Below are 9,049 nucleotides of genomic sequence, written 5' to 3'. Positions count from 1 at the left end.
CTCCTGTGTGACTGACTGTTGGAGCCCTAAGCCACACATTCAAGTGTCTAACAAACATCTGACGTATTTTACAAAGAGAAAAGTAGTAAAGAGTCTGGTGTAATGGTATAGTGGTGCATACTTGAAATCCCAGTATTGAGGATGTGTAGTCAGGAGGGTCAGGAATTTGAGACCATCTTGGGATACATGAGACCCTGTTATGCCCAGATCGCGACCCCAAAGAGACCACTGAAGACCGAGGATGTCTAGAATGCAACAGCAAGGTTTATTCTATAGATACAAGTCTAGACAGGGAACTCATTCCTACACCCAATACAGTGAGGCAGGGAGGAGTTGCTCTTTCTTTGTGAGGCTAGCTATTTAAAGGCAAAAACCATAAGCCCTTCAGGGGGGTTGGGGGGGGGTTGGCATGGGTGCAACTCAGATTGGTTTATTTTTATTTTTGAAGGTCTCTGTTCTCTTTTAATTGGGTGAGCGTATGTAACCTTTGAATTTACTGGTTGGGGTTACAATTATCATTTTGGGGGCTGTCCGGGACAAGTCCCAGGCTTTGTCCTTGAGCTGCCATGGGGGCTGGCTGACCTTGCAGGTGCTGACTGTGGGGCCTGACTCAGTGACCCAGGCTCTGTCCTTGAGCTGCCATGGAGGTTGGCTGTCCTAGCATGTTCACATTGACCCATGCACGTAGCTCTAAGTTGGTGAGGGGTTCTAGACAGTAAACAACTGGCTGAACCTTGAACAGTCAGAGTACGTGCAGAAAGGGAGCTAGTACAAGAACTATGTCTTTTGTTCATGTCCCTCCCAGAAACTGCTTGCTTAAGTCTCAGGAAACTGAAATTGAGGCCTGATCTCTGAGAGAAGACTGAGCAGCTTGTTATGGCATCTGCTTGATCCTTTCAACCCTGTGTTAAAAAGAAATTTTCAGCATGGACTGTGGAGGGGCTCCTAAGGTCTTACCCCTAACTGAGGATCTATCCACAGTTGATGAGGACTTGGGGAGTAAGACTCACCTTTAACTGGAGATATGGCCACTGGTAGGTGGCCCATGCCCCAGTAGATGACCTCACACCCAGGATACGTACATACGTACGTACGTAAGGGTAGCACACAACTTTCTGTGACTCCAATTCCAGGTGCTCCAATGCCCTCCTCTGACTTCCACAAACAAGCACATGGCACTCACATGATGCACAGACACACAGAGGCAAAAATATTTGTATACATAAAATAAATAAATCTTTAAGAGTTTATTTGGGAGGGGGGAGAAAAGAGTTTATTTGTGGTTTACCGTTTCAGAGGGTGAGTCCTTTACCATCATCGCAGGGAGCATGGCAGCAGGAAGGCAGGCTGGAGCAGTAGCTGAGAGTTTATATCTTGATCCACAAGTATGAGTCAGAGAGAGAAAGAGAAAGAGAGAACTAACTGGGAAAATGGTGTGCATTTTTTTGAAAGCTCAAAGCCCACTCCCAGTGACATACCTCCTCCAACAAGGCCATACCTCCTAATTCTTCCCAAACAGTTTCACCAACTAAGGACCAAGTATTCAAGCATATGAACCTATGGGACCATTTGCATGTATGGTAATTTGAATAAGAATGCCCCCCATAGGCCCGTAAATTTGAATGCTTACCAAGAGTAGAACTCTTTGATAACATTAGAAGGATAAGGAGGTGTGGCTTTGTTGGAAGAAGTGTGTCACTGGGAATGGGCTTTGAAGTTTCGAAAGCCCATGCCAGGCTCTTCTCTCTCTCTCTCTCTCTCTCTCTCTCTCTCTCTCTCTCTCTCTCTCTCAGGATGAATGGAATGGCGCTGGTGGGTCAGCGGGCATGGCGGGGGGGGGGGGGGGGGGGGGGCAGAGTTATGAGCCATGGGTACAACTACTAGAGTTAGAAAGAGCTTTATTAGAAAGAAACCAGGCCTGGAGAGACAGAAAGATGGCAGGAGCAGAGCAGAGAAGAAACAGAAAGAGAAAAGAAGTACAAGGAGAGAGCGTGGGGGTCCGTGTTGGCTTTTTAAGGGGGGTACATAGTGGCCTGCTGATGACATAAGGCACCAGACAAGACCCCGAGCTGCGCATGTACAGAATCCTAACACACACACACACTCTCTCTGCCTACAGATCAGGATGTAGGTCTCAGCTATAAATGAGCCCCCAATCAAATGTTTTGTTTTGTTTTGTTTATAAGTGTTGCCCTGGTCATGGTGTCTCTTCAAAGAAATAGAACAGTGACTAAAACAGCATTTCAACAACCACACCCATCAATACACATTCTCTTCTCTTTTGGGTGCGGGAAGAGGTCTCGTTGTGGTACTGGTTTGCATCTTTTCACACATGCATTGACCATCTGTGTATCTTCTTTGAAAAAAAAAAAATGTATAGTCTGGCCTTTTGTCCCATTTTTGTTCTAGTTTGGTCTTGTTATGAGACAAGATCTTTTTAGCCCAAGCCAGTCCTGCACTCATGAGCACCCTGCCTTAGCCTCCTTGTGGTGGTTTTAAATGTGAGTTATTCCCCTACAGGCTCTGGTATTTGAGACCATCACTCCTATGTGGCAGTGGTGTTCAGAAAGGTTTAGAGGGAGTGGCCTTGCTAGAAGAAGTATGTGTTGGTTATTTGTGGTGCTCTAACCCTGCGAGGAAACGTCACAAAACACAACAGAATCCACTAACACGAGTTTTATTAAGATAAGGTGAAGAGACAGAGGTGCACAGGCCTGTGGACAAGACACGTGAGTAAAGATGGAGCTGGGAATCATGGCGCCGGCTTATAAAGGCCGGGCCGCGCCTGCGCACACAGCCCCATGTGGCTATTCCACACATGCGTGTAGATCACATGGTTGCGCTGCGCACTTTATGCAACCATGCAAAGCCACGGGGTCCTGGTCATGCAAGACGTTTTGACCTGGAGATGACTAGGCAGAAGTGACTAGGTCCCACCAGGCATGCACAACCATGCCCAACTGTGGGGGCGTGTTGTGAATCCATATCATCCTGGACTCTTGGTTGTTTTCAAAAAAGGGAAAAAAGAGACAGATGAGTGGGTATAGGGCATCGTTTCTCTCAAAGACTGCTTCAGGCTGAATGGTGGACATTGGTTGGCTCTTGGGGAAATGGGGAGGGTAGCTTCTGAAGTCCTGGGATGATGGTGGGGGTCCTGGGGTGAAGTTCTGTCGCCCTTGTTCTGCAGCTGTCCATCTGTCGTGGTGTGGCTGGGAACCTTTTGTCTGACAAGATACTGGTGACATAGAAAAAGCTTAGAGAGAAAAGAATCACTATTATTTTATTTTTTGGAGTTGACATTTATCTGAGGTAGATCTGGCCTGTCCAGATGGAGACATGTTAAAATGTGGCTGTGAGAGAATGAATGATTATTATGGTGTTTTAGTACTCTGCTTAATTTTATACCTGAGACAAGCTTTATTAGGGGTAGTTTATTTAAGGCACCTGTTCCCTTCATTAGTTTAGCATTCAGGAACGCAGGTGATCAGTTGCTGAGTATTTAACAATGATAGACTGTTACATTACATTTTTTTCCTTACCTCCTGGATATTTTTGGTGGTCCTTTTGCCTCCAGCTCTGTGTGGCCCTAGTTGGGAAAGGAAGGGGTGATACCTTATTCCTCTGGGATTGGTGACAAGGCAGTGGATCCTGTTGTCCTCTGGAGCTTGAGAGAACAAGGCCCTGTTCATGTCACTGTATATGAAGAGAGATTTTTCTGGGATGGAGGTGAGAAAAAAGGTTTTAGATGAGACAGGTGGACCCAGTGAGGAAAGCCCTCGAGTTTAGCAGCTGTAGGAGTCACAAGAATTACCTTGAAGGATCCCTGCCACTTAGGGGAAAGGGGTGAAGGGCACTGGCCTGGAGGAAAAAGAAGAACCTGATCCCCAATGTGGATGGGAGGTGGGCAAGGATTGTCACGTGGCTGAGGTAAGGAATGGTCTGCGAAGCTCCACAGGACAGACCTTAGGTGACACAGCAGGGGGGTTAACAGGCTCTCTGGAACAGTTGGAGGGTTGGATAGAAGACCTGATAGTGTCAGCTACTGAGATAATAGAGGCACAGGCATCACCCACATACACCACTAACCAACAGTATGTCCCTGGGGATGAGCTTGGACAGCTTAGAGTCTCACCTGACTTTCAATTTGCTTTCTGCTTTGTGGTTGTAGTTGAGGCGTGAGCTCTCAGCCTCCTGCTCTGGCAGCCATGCCTCTTTGCCATGATGGACTCTTACCTCTCTGGAACCGAAAGCCCAAACCGACTCTTTCATAGGTTGCCTTGGAATGGCGTTTTACCACAGCCATAGACAAGTCACGAAGACAATCCTGGAGAGCTAGGATCGTGGATCTGCACCGCCACGTGCGGCACTTTACCTCCTTCTCCCTCAGGTTATTTGTTGTGCGTTCTTTCCCTTCCAAGTTGTGTAAGTTCTATTGCTCACGTACATAAGGAAGAAGAAGAAGAAAGAAAGGGAGAGAAAGGTGTTTATTGGGCTCCATTCTCTTCATCCCTTCTGGCCTGCTGTCAGCACCGCATAAGTGACGAGGGTCCCCTGATCCCTGTCACTCAAAACATCAGCCTAGTGGCCTATTCAACACAGGAAGTGTGTCTAGTTTCACCTAGATCTGGCTGAAAGAATGCTGTAAAATACGCATGGGATTTTGGAGACTTACTAAAAAAAAAAAAAGAAGAAGAAGAAGAAGAAGAAGAAGAAGCTGCGAAATATTTCATTAGTCAAAACAAAATATTCATTCAGATTAATTTCACGGACTTCTTTTCTCTTGCTTGAGAGGACCAGGGGAAAATTGAAACTACCCGGCGTGGCTCACACTCTATTCTAAAGGATGCTGTTCCCTCTGAGTGGCTCACACTCTATTCTAAAGGATGCTGTTCCCTCTGAGTGGCTCACACTCTATTCTAAAGGATGCTGTTCCCTCTGAGTGGCTCACACTCTATTCTAAAGGATGCTGTTCCCTCTGAGTGGCTCACACTCTATTCTAAAGGATGCTGTTCCCTCTGAGTGGCTCACACTCTATTCTAAAGGATGCTGTTCCCTCTGAGTGGCTCACACTCTATTCTAAAGGATGCTGTTCCCTCTGAGTGGCTCACACTCTATTCTAAAGGATGCTGTTCCCTCTGAGGTGCTGGCTATACTTATCCTCTCCTTTGTTGTTTCCTCCACAGATTAAGTTGCTATTTGGGGTTTAGGAAGGATTTCCCAGCAGGATGGAGGAGGTGTCTCAGCAGGCCCGGGGTGTTATACCAGACCCTAATGCCAAGGACTTAACTGGGCTAATCTGCTTGAGCTGGAATTTAGCGGCTTTGGTCCTTAGCAGCGCCTTGGCCTTTGCAAGCCCTACCTGTGTTTTGGATTACCTTTTAGGGAATTAGAAAAGGATGGAGCATGAAAGAAGAGCGGAAAGGGAAAAACAAAAACAACAACCCAGATCCTCACTGCACATCCTGGGATAATGGTCCGAATTACAAGGTTTCTAAATTTGTCTGGAGTTTACCTGGATAGCAAGCTGAGAGCTATTTGTGTGCTCGTCTTCATCTATAAAGAAAATGTCTGTGACTACGGTCTTCTTCTCTCTCTCTCTCTCTCTTTTTTTTTAAATGCTACAGTTGAAAGGGCTGGAAAAGTACATTTGCTTTGGAGAGGCTGAGAGACAGATCGAAACCCTGCAGGGAGTATCCCGTTACCTCCTCCAGCTGGGAAAAAGTCTGCTGGCCTGGGATGGGATTTCAGCTCTTGTAGTTACATAAGCAAACAGTCTATCCATCCCATCCAATGATAATTGTATGAAAGGGGCTGGATAGATCCAGGTCAGCTCCTTGCTAGAGATGCAGAGGCAGAGAGGGACTGGGCTAAGGGAGGTCACTGCCCTTTATCAACAGTCAGTGGAGTGGGACAAAACTTCACAGATAATCTAGCTCAGGGCCCCCACTGTGCTGTGGCTATTAGAATCACCTGGGGACTGTTAACGATCCCCACATCTAAAGCTGAACTCCAGACCAATGAAGTCATCGGTGTTTGGAAAGCTTCCCAGGTCATTCCGATACTTAGCCAAGTTTGAGAACTTCAGATCTAGGTCACCCCCTTGTTTTTGTGGCATTGAGATACAAAAGATCAGGGGACACTGCTTCACTGTTCCTCCAGCTGGCAAGTGGCAGAGCAGGGACACGTCCCTTCTTCTCTTGGCTTTGCCTTTATCCTCTCCTTTTCCCGAAGTCTCAGCTCACCACCCTCCCGTGACACTGACATTGTCCTGCTTCCCTTCCAAATGTCCTTCCCCCCAGATCTTTGCAGAGCCCTCTCAGCCTCCACATAACACGTCTCGAGGCCAGTGCCAGCTGCAGGCCATGTCAAAAGCACATTATCATCTGTCATTGGGGCACTTCTCATGCTCTAAAAGCAAGGGTATGGCTGCTTGCCAGCATCTTATCTGCGAGGGTCTCTGCTCTCCTGGAAGGACCCATAAATATTCATAGGCTGGGTGGGTTGATTCTTAGCAGTGACATTAAGTAGCGTCTTCAGAGGGCAGTATAGCCAGCCCTCTGTTACCCACAGGCTTTACATCGACACAGCCAACTTACCTTGAAGATACACAGAAAAAAAAAATGGGACATGATGACAGTAATCCCAGCACTTGGAAGACTAAGTCAGGAGAATTACAGATAGGAAGTTGAGGCTAGCCTGGGCTGCATAGCAAGTCTAAGGCAAGGCTGGTCTGCATACACTGAGGTACATACTGGATCTCAAAAGAACCACCCCCCAGAAAAATTAAAACAAAACAAAATCTATCTGCAACATAACATTTACAAATGTTTTTCTCTTTTAAAAAATTGTATGCAAGTATACAGTGTATGTGGAATATATCATCTCCCATATTTATCCGGTTCCTTCCCTTTCCTCTCCCCTCCCTGCCCATTAGCCGCTCTGTTGCCCTAGATAGTTTCTCTACTTTCAAGTCATATATACATGCATGATTATATGTCTCTATACAAAATCAAGGAACCACAAATAAGGCTAATTTAATATGATCTTCTCTAGTCCCATTCATTTCCTGCAAATGATGTCATTTCTTTCTTCTTTGTGGGTTAGAAGATTTCCATTGTATGTAACAAACCTTTTCTTGTCATTATCATCTAAGTAGCCTGGTTTAAACTCTCATGTGGCATTTACATTTACATTGTACTGGGTATTTTAAGTACTCTATATGTGATTTAAAGGGAAAATGAGCATAAATTATATGGAAATAGTACCCATTTTTATGCAGGGGACTTGCGCACACACAACTTTGAGAATTTACAGTCCTAAACTCAATCACTCCCAGATACCAAGGGATAATTGTAGGCAGACTCTCCCCACCCCACCCCCCCACCTGTTACCAACCACACAGAGGCTTAATATTAATTATAGATGCTCAGCCAATAACTTAGGCTTGCTATTAACTAGCTCTTACAATTTAAATTAGCTCATTTCTATTAATCTATGTGCTGCCACCTGGCTCATGGCTTGTTGCCTCATTTTGTACATATCCTGTTTCCTTTCCATCTGGCTGGTGACTCCTCTGACTCTGTCCTCCTTCTTCCCAGCATTCTCTCTGCTGTGAAAATCCAGTCTAGCAATCAGCCAATCAGCTTTTTATTAACAAAGAGAGCAATATATATTTACAGTGTACAAAGATTGTTCCATAGCAGATAATTGTGGTCCAGTTATATATGCTGAAGAGAACATTCATTAATTTTGAGAAATATGGCTTCCAGTTCACTCTTCCAAATCATATCTGTTCTAATACACGGGACTTATTGGCTATAAGTTTCATACCTAAACTATTTAAAGGGACAACAATTTTTGTTATCATCCAAAATGTCCTTCAGATCATATAGTGTGGTTATATTAAGGAAACATCCCATGACAAAACAGAAGCATTTGTTGTCAATAAAGATCAGATTGTAATTGTTCTTCTTATAGCTAAAAAGATTAATGATGTGTCAGTTAAAGAAAAGGCTTTCCTAGTGAATGATATCACACATACAGATGAATGTAGCAAGAGCTCCTGGCTAGGATTATGGCATCAGTGTATCTATGGCCTCCTATAAGACGTGATCCTGTAAACAATCAGAGGTTATAGCCATTATGAAGTACGTGCATAGAAAATTGTAATACACATAATCCTTATTAGATTCAAAGCAGTACTTACACTGACTGTGTGCAAGGATTAGAATCTGGTTATTTGAGGATGTTTTCTGATTGGCAGTGTTGGCGTTACCTTGAAGCTTGTGACAAGGGCAAACTCTCGGGTTCCATAGCCATGTCCTGCTAGGCTTGAACCTGCATTTTAACAAGCTCCTTGGGGAATTCAAATGCACATCGTTTGAAGAACTGGCGTCATACTCAGTTTTCTATAGCTATAATAGAGTACCACAAACCGAGTAATTGAAAAGAAATGACATTTCTCAAGGGTTTCTGGAGACAGGGAAGTTCAAGAGCATGGGACTTGTGTCTGCTAAGGGCATCCTTGTTACCTGCTGGGAAGCAAATGGAAGCCCAGGGAACTCCAGAGCAAGAGAGACAATGGGGCTCTGGGGCTTGGGGCTTGACCAACCCTATTATCAGAAGCCTGCTCCCATGACAATTAGTTCATTTGGATAGTGGTGCAAACTCATCCATGAAAACAGAACCCTCATGCCCTAACCACATCTTTAACTCACTCAATAGTGTTTCATGTCAATTAAATTTCAATATAAGTGTTGGGGATGTGGCTCACTTGGCAGAGTACATACCCATATACAAAACTTTGGGTTTGAGCCCTAGTACACATAAAACAAGGTGTGCTGGTACATGCATGCCCTTAATCCCTACCTTTCACGTTCAGAGTGTGTGGAACCGGCTCTGTGGGAAGGGGCAGATGGAGCGAACGTGGCACGAAAGTAGCAACTTGGCTTTTTAACTAGGAAAACACACAGCTGCAGCTCCCCACCCACCCCGCCATGTGCCCCAAGTCTTAGAGACGGCATTTGGCATGTGCTTTTTAAGTGCATAG

The 9,049-nt window shown here is 45.1% G+C and overlaps 1 long non-coding RNA gene across 1 annotated transcript in view; it reads right to left on the bottom strand.

Annotated features, from left to right (window-relative positions):
* Positions 1-2,675: 2,675 nt before the first annotated feature.
* The window catches only part of LOC143268361 (uncharacterized), a 7,210-nt gene continuing 836 nt past the window's right edge, over positions 2,676-9,049 (bottom strand). Inside the window, exons 2-3 of the long non-coding RNA XR_013044217.1 lie at positions 3,540-4,429; positions 2,676-3,253 (exon numbers count right to left, since the gene is read on the bottom strand). This is a non-coding gene — a long non-coding RNA (uncharacterized LOC143268361). The remainder of the gene's footprint in view (positions 3,254-3,539; positions 4,430-9,049) is intronic.

This window comes from Peromyscus maniculatus, chromosome 13, assembly GCF_049852395.1.
Source record: "Peromyscus maniculatus bairdii isolate BWxNUB_F1_BW_parent chromosome 13, HU_Pman_BW_mat_3.1, whole genome shotgun sequence".
NCBI lineage: Eukaryota > Metazoa > Chordata > Mammalia > Rodentia > Cricetidae > Peromyscus > Peromyscus maniculatus.
The sequence above is the reverse complement of the archived record's forward strand: the minus strand, read 5'-3'. Positions and strand labels throughout refer to the sequence as shown.